This window comes from Epargyreus clarus, unplaced genomic scaffold (genome assembly GCF_041222505.1).
Source record: "Epargyreus clarus isolate Ecla_fem2 unplaced genomic scaffold, WU_Ecla_fem_2.2 ptg000012l, whole genome shotgun sequence".
Lineage (NCBI taxonomy): Eukaryota > Metazoa > Arthropoda > Insecta > Lepidoptera > Hesperiidae > Epargyreus > Epargyreus clarus.
In genome coordinates, this window is record NW_027332220.1 from 8,194,221 (window position 1) to 8,208,857 (window position 14,637).

At 34.0% G+C, this 14,637-nt stretch overlaps 2 protein-coding genes across 4 annotated transcripts in view; one reads left to right on the forward strand and one right to left on the reverse strand.

Annotated features, from left to right (window-relative positions):
- Positions 1 to 14,637, reverse strand: part of Flo2 (flotillin-2) — a 398,911-nt gene that overhangs the window by 98,839 nt on the left and 285,435 nt on the right. The window lies entirely within an intron of this gene.
- Positions 1 to 14,637, forward strand: part of LOC140746300 (glucose dehydrogenase [FAD, quinone]) — a 28,698-nt gene that overhangs the window by 8,880 nt on the left and 5,181 nt on the right. The window contains exon 2 of one of the 3 annotated variants that reach the window (XM_073078403.1): positions 12,081 to 12,103. The gene's annotated coding sequence lies outside the window, so the exon portion shown is untranslated. Of the gene's footprint in view, positions 1 to 8,244; positions 8,388 to 12,080; positions 12,104 to 14,637 lie in introns of those variants that run through there. The other 2 variants (XM_073078402.1, XM_073078401.1) reach the window with 2 other exon arrangements.

Consider the following 14,637-nt stretch of genomic DNA (forward strand, 5'->3'; position numbering starts at 1 on the left):
ACATCTTGCTTTCTTCAAGTGTGAGAATGGCTATTAAAAAAAAAGGTCCACACATGGAGTAATGTTTTATACTATATCTATACTATAAACTAAATCTATATGACTATTTTATACACTAAAACTACATTTAACATTTAATTTCCTGGTTGTTATTTTTGAAGACTGAGATAGAATTAAGTACTAACTTACTAGTAAGTAAGTCTAGACTTAACTGGACTTAGTTAAAATTTATGACAGTGCCCTGTTGCTAAGGGTTTGGATTTGGGGCCAATCATCAGTATTTCCTCTCTTTAAATCACATGTCAATGAGAAAACGCAAGAATGGGTCTGAAATCCAGACTGCATCGATAATTGAGCTAACTTGACAGATTTGCCATTTGTTTATGTTGTTAGAGATAATTTTAAATTCATTCAATTTCAAATTTGTAATTTTAAATAACAATGTTTAGTTTTTATTTTTGTTTAAGCAATATTACTTGTGGCACTATTTATCTCATAATTAGGTTTGTCTACTAAATTAATCCCAGAGTTCCGTTCTCTATACTATTGTCATAGACAATTTTATTATTTTATTGTAATTTTTATCTTAGCACAGGCTACTACACTCTTTGGCACAGCCTAATATATATATTTTTTATTTTAACCTTTTAATTGTCTATTGACTAATACTTGATATAATTACCTTTATTTGTCATTTTTTTTGTTTGTTATTGTTTATGTTATTTACCTGAAGTGTAACTTAATCTTCACAGTATTCTCAATCATGTGATGTAAACTAAAACGCAGTGGTTATATTATCTTTGATGTAAACAGTCAACTGTGGGTTTGGTGTGGGTTTATGGAATTTCAATTTTTTATTTTTTTGGTTAATTTAGACTAAATTGAGTTTTTTTTTTATTATTTTTATTTTTTATTATTTAGCTTGTTTGTTTTAATTTTATATACTATTATTATTTTTTTTTAATTACTTTATATTATTATGTCAGGAGTTGTTGATAATGATGAAGATAACTATCAGTCACTCAGTGACTCTTCGGACACTTTTGACACTTGTTCTAGTTCTTCGGACGTAAGCTTAAACTGTAATTTAACTAGAGTATTTTCTTCTAAACACAACTATTTAAATGTCTGCCACATTAATGCGCAGAGTATTCCTAGTCATTATTCCGAACTTGAGGCTACTTTTAACGTAAATAATTTACATGCTATTTTGATTTCGGAAACATGGCTAAAACCCTCGTTGCACTCATCCACATTCTCACTTCCGGGCTTTATTCTGATTCGCAACGACCGCACAGAGAAAGGGGGTGGCGGTGTAGCGATTTACTTAAGATCCTCTTTTAAGTACAAACTTATTGCGTCTTCGCCGTCTTGCTACACTGCTTCCCCAGAGTATCTGTTCATAGAACTGGATGTCATGGGTACTAAGGCGATTCTGGGTGTAGTATACTGTCCTCCATCCGTCGAACTATCTATCACTCTAGAGTCAGTTTTAGAGACCCTGGGATCTGAGTACACACACTGCTTAATAATGGGAGACTTTAATACTGACATGTCTAAGTGCACTCCTCGTTCCCTAAAACTTAAATCCTTAATCGAGTCGGTCAATTTCTCAACTCTTGCCTTATCAGCTACTCATCACAATATCAACACTGATGACTCATGGATTGATCTTATCATCGTCGCGTCTCCGGAGTGCATTGTGACTTATGGTCAACTTTCTGCCCCTGGCTTTTCCCGACATGATCTTGTCTACACATCCTACAAAATTAAGTCTCCCAAACAAATTCCCACCGTATTGCAAATGCGAAATTTCGCAAGAATGGATGTGGGCAAGCTCAAGAGAGATGCCTCGTCGATCAATTTTTCACCCTTAACTGATGCGTCAACGGTGGATGATAAAGTCTATTTTCTCAACAACGCCATTCTTTCGCTTTATGACGCTCACGCTCCGTTGCATGAGGTGAAATTGAGGCGTCCTCCTGCTCCCTGGTTCACTAACGATATTCGCGTAGCAATGGCCAGACGGGATCGTGCTTTCCGCAAATATAAGAAGGAGCGCACTGAAACCAATTGGGTTGCATTTAAAGCTGTGCGGAATCGATGCAATCAGATGATACGAATAGCTAAACGCCGATATATCCATTCTAATATCTCTCTCTCGTCAGCCGCTGATATGTGGAAATTTCTGAGGTCACTCGGTGTGGGAAAACCTTCTTCGCTGGATTGTTGTTCCTCTCTCTCTTTGGATGACTTAAATCGTCATTTTACTTCCACGTCTCCCATGAATAATACAATCCGGTCCCACACTATAGCTTCCATTGCTTCAATGCAATCTCCTTTTGTCCCTACCTTTGAGTTCTCTTCTATTAATCAGGAAGAGGTCAAAAAGGTTGTCTTTAGTATCCAATCCAAGGCTGTAGGATGTGATGAAGTGAGTAGGACTATGATTTCCAATGTCCTTGATAACTTTCTTCCAGCTATTACCCATGTCATTAATTTTTCCTTGTCCTCCGGTCAGTATCCCTCTATCTGGAAGAAAGCCTTTGTACGTCCACTTCCCAAAGTATCCCATCCTGCGCTCCCTAACCATTTCCGGCCTATATCTATTCTCCCGTTCCTTTCTAAAATTCTGGAAGCCTGTGTACATAAGCAAGTCTCTATTCATATATCGAAATATAACCTGCTGAGTATATATCAGTCTGGGTTCCGCTCCGGTCACAGCACCTCCACCGCTTTAGTCAGAGTGTGTGACGACGTCAGAAAAGGGATGGACGATCGTAAACTGACGGTGATGGCGCTTGTTGATTTTTCTAACGCTTTTAACACAGTCGACCATGATATTCTCCTAGCTATTCTTACTCACTTACAGTTCTCGCCCTCTGCCCTGAATTGGTTCTCTTCATATCTTCGCGGGCGCCAGCAGTCCATCCGTATGGGTAATGCCTCCTCGGACTGGGCTTATTTAGATGCTGGCGTCCCGCAAGGCGGTATTCTCTCTCCTTTATTATTTTCTCTATTTATTGACTCCATCACTCCTTTTATCAACTGTTCGTATCATCTGTATGCTGATGATTTACAACTGTATGCTCAAGCCGATGTTGATAATCTCCACAGTGCAATAGGTGAAATAAACGCTAATTTGAGTGCTCTCCGGAGTTGGTCTATGCGCTATGGGGTATCAGTCAACCCTGCCAAGTGTCAAGCTATCATCGTAGGAAGCTCAAGACTGTTGGCTAGGATTGACCGGAATTCTCTACCAGCGGTCATTTATGACGGTACGCAAATTCCAATATCGGAGTCGGTGAAGAATCTTGGCATATACATTGACAGCTCCTTGGGATGGACTACACAAGTTACAGAGGTGTCTCGTAAGGTCAATGTTACCTTGCGATCTTTATATCGCCTAAAGCACTTCCTTCCCGTTAAGACCAAACTAATGCTTGTGAACACCCTTATTTTGCCTATCATAGATTATGCAGATGTGTGCTACCCAGATCTGACCGAAGCCCTTCTGAATAAACTAGAACGCCTTCTCAACAATTCTATCAGGTTCATATTTGGCCTTCGCAAATATGACCACATTTCGCAGTTTCGCAGTCAACTCAAGTGGCTTTCTATTCGTCAGAGGCGTAATTCTAGGATTCTCTTTATGCTTTACTCGATCTTGAATGATACGAATACTCCTCCTTATCTTAAGGATCACTTCCAATATAGGTTTTCAACGCATGACAAGACGCTTCGGTCGTCTAATAATTTAAGAGCTGATATTCCACTGCATTCTAGCGGTTTTTATCATTTCTCATTTTCTGTTCAGGCGGTACTGCTTTGGAACGCCTTGCCCGTGCATATCCGGAAAGCCCCCAGTAAAGCTGTGTTCAAAAAGCTTGTCCGTGAACATTATCTGAACTCCTCATCAAACTCTTAATCGACTGTTGTTACTATTTGTGTTTATTTATTTATTTATATATATGATAAATGGTATTTATGTATGTATATATATATATATATATATATATATATCATAATATAATATATATTTATTTAATTATATATCTGCTGTTTTTTATTGTTTGTCGCTTTTTATTACTTTGTACACACCTGCTGCAAATTCTCTATATCAGCTCAGGGTTGACTGGTAGAGAATGCCATCAGGCATTATGTTTGCCCTTTTGTGCATTTCTTTTAAGAGGTGATGCAATAAATTTTAAATAAATAAATAAATAAATAAATGTTACAGCTGTACTATTCAATGATTCAGCTCTACTGTAAAATATGTCAGGAAATTCTAATAATTTAAGATTCCTCTGCAGTGAAAACCTCACTTAAATTTTCTTGTGTAACTGATGTAGAAGTTGTATATTGATGTGAGTTATTACTAAATTTATGTAAGGTTATAACCCAATTAATTATATCACCCCTATTGACCGTCACACTATGAACGTGAAATGTTCATAGAAGTTACTGATGACTTTATTTGATCAAATTCTTATGCTTATAGAGAATAATGTAGTAACCAATTTATTTCTGTGAGTTTAAAATAAGTATATTTATTTTATTGGTTCTCATTAATTGTGAAATTATTCAATGTACAATTATTTGGGTGTTTTACATCTATTGAGAGCATTGTGGCAGTTATATTTTTATTGTATCCCCTGAATTAAGCATATGAAATCTTGTTGCAAGTTGTCAAGCATAGACAAAATTATAGTAACTACATAATGTAATATTTATGAAATCCACTCATTTCTGGAGTTGACTGGTTGTTTTAGCTCATTGTATGTAACTTTGATAAAAGCATTTCTAATGATAAAAGTGCAATCCACTTTTTATAACTTTCAACATATTAAATTAAATGAAATCGAATTTGTTTGTAAATAAGTAATTGTTAAACATCTCTCATACATAGTCGCTGCTTACAAACATTTGTCTTAATTATAAAATTTAATTTCAATTAAATTCGAATATAATTTAAAAAAATATAATAATTAAATGTCACGTAAATATAATGTTGTGTAAATAAGTCAATTTAAAACTTAAAATTGCCCGAAACTAAAACTTCGTAAAAAAAAAGAGAGTTATAGCAGCTCTTATATATTTAATACGTATTAAGTTTGTTTTTAAATACCCGAAAATGTTCATGCAGGATTTAATAATATGACACTTATGTTGTTATATATTGTAGTAATTAATTGATGCTCTTTAGTAAAAGTATAAACTGAAAAGGTGTACAAGTAGTCATTAACGTGGATATATTTTTATGATAATCTTTTCAGATTTTATTTTAAAGAGTACAGCACGTGATTTATATGTGATGTGAAAAGTGAAGGAAAGATTACTATTTTGGTTTTTAAATGTGGTTTACTCCAATCTCTTTAATTTAAAATAATAAATGGCAATATGTATTGCTTGCATATTTTTGGCTCTAAGACAAGATCTTTGTTAGTAGGGTTTCCTCAAAACATAATTCGTGAGGCAAGAAAACTATTGTCGTTATACTTATGTTGTTAACTGCTGTTTCAATAAGTAAATATTTTATTATAAATACTTAAGTAGTCCTAAGAATTTAAAGCTTATTGTGTCATCATTAAGTATAATTAACATGTTTATTTCTCTTGGTGAATTTAATGATTTTAGCTTTATTTATATTCATTGTCAGAATATTTGTTTTAAATCTTCATTGGTAAATAGAAATGTGCCATCATCATCGAACAGATGACTCATGATTTCCATTTTTAAAGATAAGTCTATTAAAAAAATGAAGGCTCCAAAATAGTACCTTGGGGTAGACCATTTGTTACCTTTTTACAATGCGATTGGTGGTATTGTGAACTTTTTGTTGTTATACATATTTAGAATATCCAATTACTCTCTTTCCGGTAGGTAAGAATAAATTAGATCAAAATTGAGAGTTACTTTGTGTGTTGTACATGATCAAGGGCTTTTGTGATATCTATGAACAGAGCGACAACAGAAAATTATAAATTGCCATATTTATGCTTTTATTTTTTCCATGATCATAACCGTTGAGAACTGGAAATTTGCTTCAAGGAAATAATAAATACTAATTTAAATATATTTTTCAATCTTTTTAGAACTATGGCACTAGTCATAGCCCGAGATATTTGTATTTCTCAAATAGTAATTATTAATTTAATACCTCGTTAATGAATAAGAACAAACAATATTTGTTACATACAGAATACATGTAAACATGTTTGAGCTTTCTGGGTTTGTTTGATGATAGATTTATATCGTTTAGCTTACACTTTTGAAATAGTGTCATTGTTATGGTTTTGGATGTTACATTCTGTTGTTAGTATATGTTACATTTTGTTTGTATATGTTAAGTTTTTGTTGAAATAAACCGCGTAGGTCGTGATTCCGTTGAAATAACGGATTAAATTGTTATTATATTTTAAATGATTTGTTTCTCATCATAATTGTAGTATGAATTATGGAAGTTAAGTTAATTAATTTCATGCGTTATTTTTATAACTATGCAGCACCTTTATACCGTAGTCTGTTAATTATGATGGATATTGTACTAATTGTTGTTTTTTTTTTATTGTTGCTGTTGTGTTGGTTTAATGTTATAATCCTACAATTTTAAATAATATCGATTGTCATACCGAATGTCATGATTTATAGGCGATAAAATAAGCAGATACTATTTCGTTTGGACAAAGTTAACTGTAGTAACTTTAACAAAGTTGTCATTTATTTGTAATTGAAATGTGTTTGAAAGTTTTATTGTATGATGTAAATTTATACAATATTATTAACTTATGGGGATTGTTGTGTGTGCCGGGAGGCGACACACTGTCGGATGGCCGAATGTCATGATTTCCGAATTTAATAATTATTTTTAAACAATTTTATACTAAAACCTTATAGTTATAGAGTATCCGATCTGATAATTGTGACATTTCGAATTAAGAAAAGAAGAATAGTTGTCACTGTCAGTTTTTAAATATGGAAGTTAGTGGGACGGGAGAAAAATACATTAGATCAATGTTATTTTATGTTATCCTGATAATATGTTGTGTTGAAAATGTGGAAATAAAGCAAACCAAGAAAGGTTCATTAAAGAAATAAGTGATGATGGAATTAAGATGGTGTCAAATATATGTAACAGTATAACCTTGTGATCATTGAATAAATATGTACTACATAAAGGTTGTTTTTATTACACAAAGGTATGTGAAGTTTACCAATACGCACTTGGCCAGCGCGGTGCACTATGACCTAATCCTCTTCTCATTCTGAGAGGAGACCCGTGCCCGGCAGTGGGACAGTAATGGGTTGATGATGATGATAAGTTAGAAACTTGGCTTCGCATTCGGTGGACCGAGGATCAATTTCAAACACCTCTGCCTGGAAATTGATCCTCGTTTCCGGACCTTTCAAAGTTATATGCGTACTAGAAATTAATTATAATTTGCTTAAACAGCGAAGGAAAATATCGAGAGGCAAAATGTACGCCTGACAGTTCTAACAAAAAATGTTCTCATGGGTGTGCGAAATCTACCAATTCGCATTTGGCCAGGGTGATAGACTATGGCCGAAACTCTTGTCACTCTGACAAGAGACTCGTGCCTTGCAGTGGGACAGTAATAAGTATGGACTACTAGAGATATGATTGACTATTGGCGGGAAGTCAAATGTCATAATTTTCATGTCATTATTATAATATATTTATTAAAAATATTTCTTTCTCAAACATAGATTAGTAAAGATTACTCACTCCTAACAAGAAAATGTACCCAGTTTTGAGAATTGAAATAGTGGCGTAAAAAAGTTTTGTCACGTAAGTCTTCGTGCTACAATGTCCCGAAAATATTTGAAATAATTATTTATTTAATATGTAAATTACGCAGTATTAGTTATTTATTCGTAAATTTTCTCTAAAAATGTTTTTATTTGTCAAGAATTCAAAAAAAGAACTTACTAATGAGTCGTTTGTGGCTTCATTCAATTTCAAGGCGGCGAAGTATCTTTACTAATCTATGTCCTCAAACTGTTTCTATTATTGTTGCACTCAAGAAATACAGCATCATTATAAGATCGTTTGATACTTTAATCCTATAAAACAAAAAATAACTAAATGTACACACACAAACTCCCGTTTGCTACATCAATATGTTTTTATTTTCGCTCCTAAATGCAAGTCATGGTAAATGCCAATTAATTAATTATATTTACAATCATAATGTTTACTTACATGTATATTATAGTTATCTACGCGGGAATAAACAGTTTGATAAAACGATACGGTTGAAACATCCGAAGATCGCATCAGTCTGTCCCTACAACGGTTCTGGTGCACAAGCGTGCCGTAACTGTACTTGCTGTACTGTACTTACTGTGCTTCTAAATAAAAAAACGTAAGTACCTTTAGACTTTTTACTTCTCATTTTGACAATACAAAACTTAAATAACGAAAATATGGATACCAGACGTGAATATGATAAGTCGACGTAGATAATAAATTTGTTTATACACATTTATATATTTTTACCACGCTTTTATTAGCTTGGGACAACCCGAGCTAATAAAAGCGTGGTACATACAATACATACATACATACAAATGTATGTATGTACGTATGTATGTATGTAACGAAATCTTTGGACTTGATTTTTGCCCACTTTGAACGGTCCGATTAATTTAAAATTTTGAACAACTATCAAGAATCGATGACAATACACGATTTTAATAATTTTATCCCATTTTCCTCATGAGCATAGTCAGGAATCGGGATTAACTATTTTCCTTGTGCGATTTTAGCGTGGTTTTTAGTTTTTAAACTATAATTATTAATCATAATAAGCATTAGGATTGTGTAGTTTAAGTAAGTTACTAGTAAGTGGTCTTTACCGCACAAACTCATCTTGTAAATTTTCTAAGTAACTCTCTTATCAAAGTGCAGAAATAGCTGCAATGAAATGTGCGTATTTTCGTCTTGTTAACTTTGTTGCCTGGGGGCCTACCACCATCTTTTAAAAACCATCATAGTTCAGGAAAGTTTCATTTCAATATTGCATGAATATGATTTTGTTTCGTACCACGACCTCCTTAAAACAATATTGTTTTATTCCTGCCGAGTGATGTATGATACGTGAGAAATTTGTCTATTCCTTATCCAAGAGAAAACGAAACCTCGAAACTAGTGTCGTCTCTTTCGCACGGTCTTGATTGCGTTCCGTCATACGCAGTTTAACGAACTTAAACCCTTATTCATTTTCGCTTATCCATCGTGTAAAACCAACTGAAATTGACATATTTTGCTTAAAAAGTTAAAATTTCCTGTAAAAAAAAAAGAATGAATAATTTTGACTGACATTATATAAAACAGCTTATTGTAATATTGTAAAAACAGTCTTACTTTAACAAGGTCGTGGTACGAAATTTCAATGTATGATTAAAATAATATTGTTTTAAGAGATGGTAGTAAGCTCCCTGGTACGGATTTATGTACCTGACTTGCCTAATGAGCTGTGTCGGTTGTGTGTTGCGAAGTATCCAGTGCTGTCATACCTCGCAAAACACTGGAATACCTCGGAAAAGTGTGTCTCCCTTGCCACACTCTTCAAAACCAGAACACAGCATCGCTTAACACTGCTGTTATTAAACAGAAATATATATATGGCGGTAGTGCCGCCATATATATCAAATAAATAACTAACTTACATTGTGAGATAGCAGCATTATTAATCATTTTTACGTAGAAAGTCGTGAGCTAATTTAAACATCTTGTCGCTTTAAAATAAGACATTGCAACCACAAACACGTTTTAAGAATCACATGGTGAGCTTCGTAAATGCCGTAACGGTACATATGCATCTCCATCAGGGGTAGGCAATCTACGGCCCGCGACCAAAATTATAAAATAAGTCTCCGGCCCGCGATTTGTTACAATCCGGTCCGCAAGTACCTTTTTTTTTTTGTTGACGAGGGGGAATCCTTCAACGATGCCCTTCTATGCCAGGCTCTGCCCTAGGGGGAGCAATTTACGCTCCTCTCACATCCTCTGATGATTACAGCGATATGCGACCGACACTGCGACTGACACCGAAGCCCTATTCTGGTCCCGGTACTATAGGGAGAGGCCCGCAAGTACCTAACGAAAATAGTACCAAGTCAATAATAACAAACAGTTACATAATAATTATATCAGTATATATATAATTATCAAATTCCAGATTAATACACATCGCAAAAAAGTTATAATTACCGCATTTTAAAAAATAACATGACATAACAAAAAAAAAGTACTTTCATTGGAATTACAGTGGTATCATCAGTCGAAAATTGGTCGTACCAACTTAAAAACCTTTATGGGATTTAGCACAACAACTCAAGATTAACACATGATCAAATGCGTAGATAACGATTCTATAAAGGACATACAGACAACATTCAATTTTATATATACGAGTATATATGTGTGTGTTATACGTTCCTTTTTAGGTACGTACATAACATCTGTTATGTACTTAGATAGATGTTAAAAAAAAATGAAAATATTAAAAAAAAAGGTAACCGAACCTATCGAGTAGGGTATCAAATAAAAGGAAATTAAACGGAGATTATAAAAACATATTTGTATATACATATATAAAACAGCTGACTGACTGACTGACAAACAAAATGAGTAATTCACTTTCTAGAAATCAACGTACAGCCGAAACCACTGACCTTAGAGTTCAGAAATTTTGCACATAGGTTGTCTATATAGCGTAAATAAGTACTAAGAAAGGCCTTTTGGAAATTCTACCTCTAAGAGGGTAAAATAGGGGATGACATTTTTTTTTAAATCGTTTCATTTTGAAGCAACTACTATAAAATTTATTGAAGGAGGGTTCTATCACCTTCAATAATTTTTTGGTTCGACTCCGGCGGCACCACCTCCACAGTTATTTCTGCCTTATAACAGCAATGTTAAGCGCTGCTGTGTTCTGGTTTGAAGGGTGTGCTAAGGGAGACATACCTTTCCGAAGCGTTCCAGCTTAGTCCTCAGGAGTAGCGGCGCATCTGTGGCCGACCTCAGGTAGGAATATCTAATCCTATCTGGGGTTGATTACAGATGTCCATGGGAGGCAGTAACCACTTACCATCAGGTGGACTGCATGCTCGTCTGCTACTCATATATTATAAAAACATATATGGATAGAAACAAGGACATACCTATTAATCCCTTTTTAAGAAATCAACCCCGTAGAGGGTAAAATAGGGGTTGAAAGTTCCTTTGAACAACTGCCAATTTTGAAGCAAACACAGAATTTCAATTCTGTATCGGGCTTGCTGGATAAAAAGTTATGAAATTCTACCCCTAACGAGGTAAAGTGATGGCTGGAACTTTGAATTACTGAATTACTGGAACTTTGAAAGTGCTTCAATTTTACTCATAGGTTCTTTATATAGCGTAAGTGAGCACTACGAGGATAAAATAGGATAATATTGTTTGAACATCTTTTGATTATGAAGCATATACCTACTATAAAACTTTGTATTTAAGTTTCTAGATAAAAATAATGAAACGCCTATTTCACCGTTTTTGGAAATTCTACTTCGACTTGTTTAGTGCAGTCGGGTTTTTGATTGTTTTTATTAAATTACTTGTATATTATTAACGGAGTTGTCAGTCTAATGTTAATGATAAGTAGACACCGCCGCACGCCATCAACCATACTTAGTGTTCAACTCCCGCTTTCTTCGCGAAATTTTCTCAAAGCTGTTCAAACGTGTCCGTTACGGGTTTAGCTTAATTTTGGTTCTAATCTTAATCCTATTTACGGTGTCGGGAAAGCGAAACATAAGGCGATACTAACGCCTCTAGCGTCAAAAAGGGTTAAGTTTTTGAACGGTGTCTTGTTATGGCAGCGGCCGTTTTGCCCCGACCACCAGGGGGCCGACCGTCCGCTCGGTAACGACGCGACAAGTACCGAACCACCCACTTAACAGTGGGGTTGGTCTATTTTTGATACTTGTTCATTATATTATAATGTTTTAAATAACATTATATTATTATGAATAAATATTATAAATCCAGGGGGCATTTGACCACCTGAGAAGAAGTAGAATACGTTGGCGCAAAACTGTGAGTTAATTTTGATATTTTGTACAAATATAATCAGTTTATGTTATTGTGTACTATCCTCAGTTGATAACCGATGCGTCGGACAGTTTGTGAATAGTATGAATCAGTATCAGCATCAATATCAGTGTCAGTCATGCTCAGTCTCAGTTTGATCAGGCACGGGGTCGCTAAAGGGGAGGTTGGAGGCCACTAGGGGCTGAGACCCCAATATTCTGTATGACCAGTAAGGACATCCGCATCCGAGGATGGGATGATACCAGGCAACCAGGTTGAACCAGCCCTGTATTGTGTTACATTATTATCAGTATATCATTTATGTATGTGCGTGTGGAACCCAGTGCAGTATATTATCATTCAAATTGATTCGCCATGTACTCCTTGTATGGGCGTATTGGCGACATACGGATTTAAAAGAAATGTACTCGTATATACAAAATATACCTAAGCATAGACGCAATTCAAACACAAGGTCCTCGTAGTGTGTTATATCGTGGACTATGGCATCTACTCATAAATAAAAACTAACCAGCGTAATACCGTGATAATAACTATAATAACGTATTGCAAAATTATCGAGCAATTGTAATTTCCATCATTATCCAGCAGTAGCAAAAAATGTTAGAAAATGATTTTGCTGATTAGCATTCCAGATCTATTTAATAAATAACTATATAAATAAATGTTTTTAATAATAAACAACTGCTTTTTCTTCTGCAAACAAAATTTAATAACTTTTCAGTTTTCCTAATAATTAATAAAAATCAAACCTTTCTCCGTTTAATGAAGTGTTAATAAAACTTCTCGGTCCACGATATCAATCTCTACTTAAAGTTTAATATATCTGTTTCGACATTTCGACATTGGGTGCTCCATTTATCAGTTTTCGAAAAGCGCCCCACACTTTTTCCACAATTATACTATTTACTGTTCCTTAATTGATTTCTATATTGAAAATTATTTTCTACTTTTAAATTGATTGTTTGTAAAAAAATCAAGTACATCTATTACGGTTTAAGAGATAAAGCCCTGTGACACACGAACAGACAGCGGAGGGTTTCGTTTTGCCCTTTGAGTACGGAATCCTAAAAATCATTCCACAAGAGGGCATAGATATGTTTCAGAACATTTGGGTTATAGGGAAATAACTAAAAAGCAATAATTGTTGCAATCTAGTAACTTTGCGATGAACTTTCTCTAAGGCGCTCGAACAATGTCGCCTCGAAAATCGTCAATCCTGAGGATGTTGATAAGGACAATGGTACAAAATTATTAAAAACGTGTATTGTCATCGGTTTTTGATAATTCTTCAAAATTTTGTTTGCCCACCCCTGATCTACATATGAATGTTAGTACGTCGTTTGATCCGTAACTGTGTCATAAATAGATTTACTAGAACCACAGTATAAGGATATAACAGTAATTTAACTCGGCCCTGTCCTTGAATTAGATACCTACGGTTGCGCTGGGCACGGTAACGCGTTAGGGCTGCCTGCCTACAGTTTTTTAATTACATCTGCATACTTGACTTTCTTTTTAATTTTTTGATTGTAAATGTTGTATTTTTTTATTTATACAAATGAATGCTATAGTTAATTATATAGAAAGTGTTGAATGAAAATGCATGTTATGTTTTTTAATATGTATATATTACGTAATAAAAACTATTCTTATAATTGGGTACTTGACAGTTACAACAATAAAATATGAAATATGTTCGACATGATAGCTTATAAATTAACATAAATTATGCAAAAGTTAGTTTAAATATTTAATACAATATTTAATAATAATTTTAATTAGAGATGCGCCGAATAGTGGTTTCACCGAATAACCGAATACCGAATATTATTCGGTTTAACTTTCACCGAACTGGATATTCGGCCGAATGATTCGGTTTACCAATTCATTGTTTTGCCGCGTAAACAGGTTCTAATATTTCTTTTATAGTGTCCATTATTGTCAATTTGCCAGTTACCTGTGTTCATTAAAACTTTGATTTAAGTTGTAAAAAGAAATACTGATTTGAGGTTTAAAATAAATGTTAACTATACTAACTTTAGAATCTATACAAATAATTAAAATTTAAGTGTCTGTTTGTAATGTCAAAATAACAACATTTTACTAAGACCATATAACATAAAAGGAAAATATAAAATATACGGTACATACGGTACTTATAACGAAAAAAATATTATTTCAAATTTGGTTTGTTCCGGCTAATCTTTAAAATGGCTGTACTGATTTTGATGGGACTTTCACTGGCAATTAGCTGATGTTATAGACAGTAACATAGGCTACATTAATTTTGGAAAAAGAATTAGGGATAAGCGCAAAAAAGTTAAATCCCATGAAAACTTCAGAGTATTTACACTTTTAACGCGGGTGAAACCGCGGGGCACAGCTCGTAAGTAATAAATATGTTCTTTTAAGGTTTCAAAATAAATGTTGATTTGAAGTTTAATTGCTTTATGTTATTAAATTATCATAGGATTTCTTTGACTTAAAATATAACATAAATCTTACATAAGAAGTTT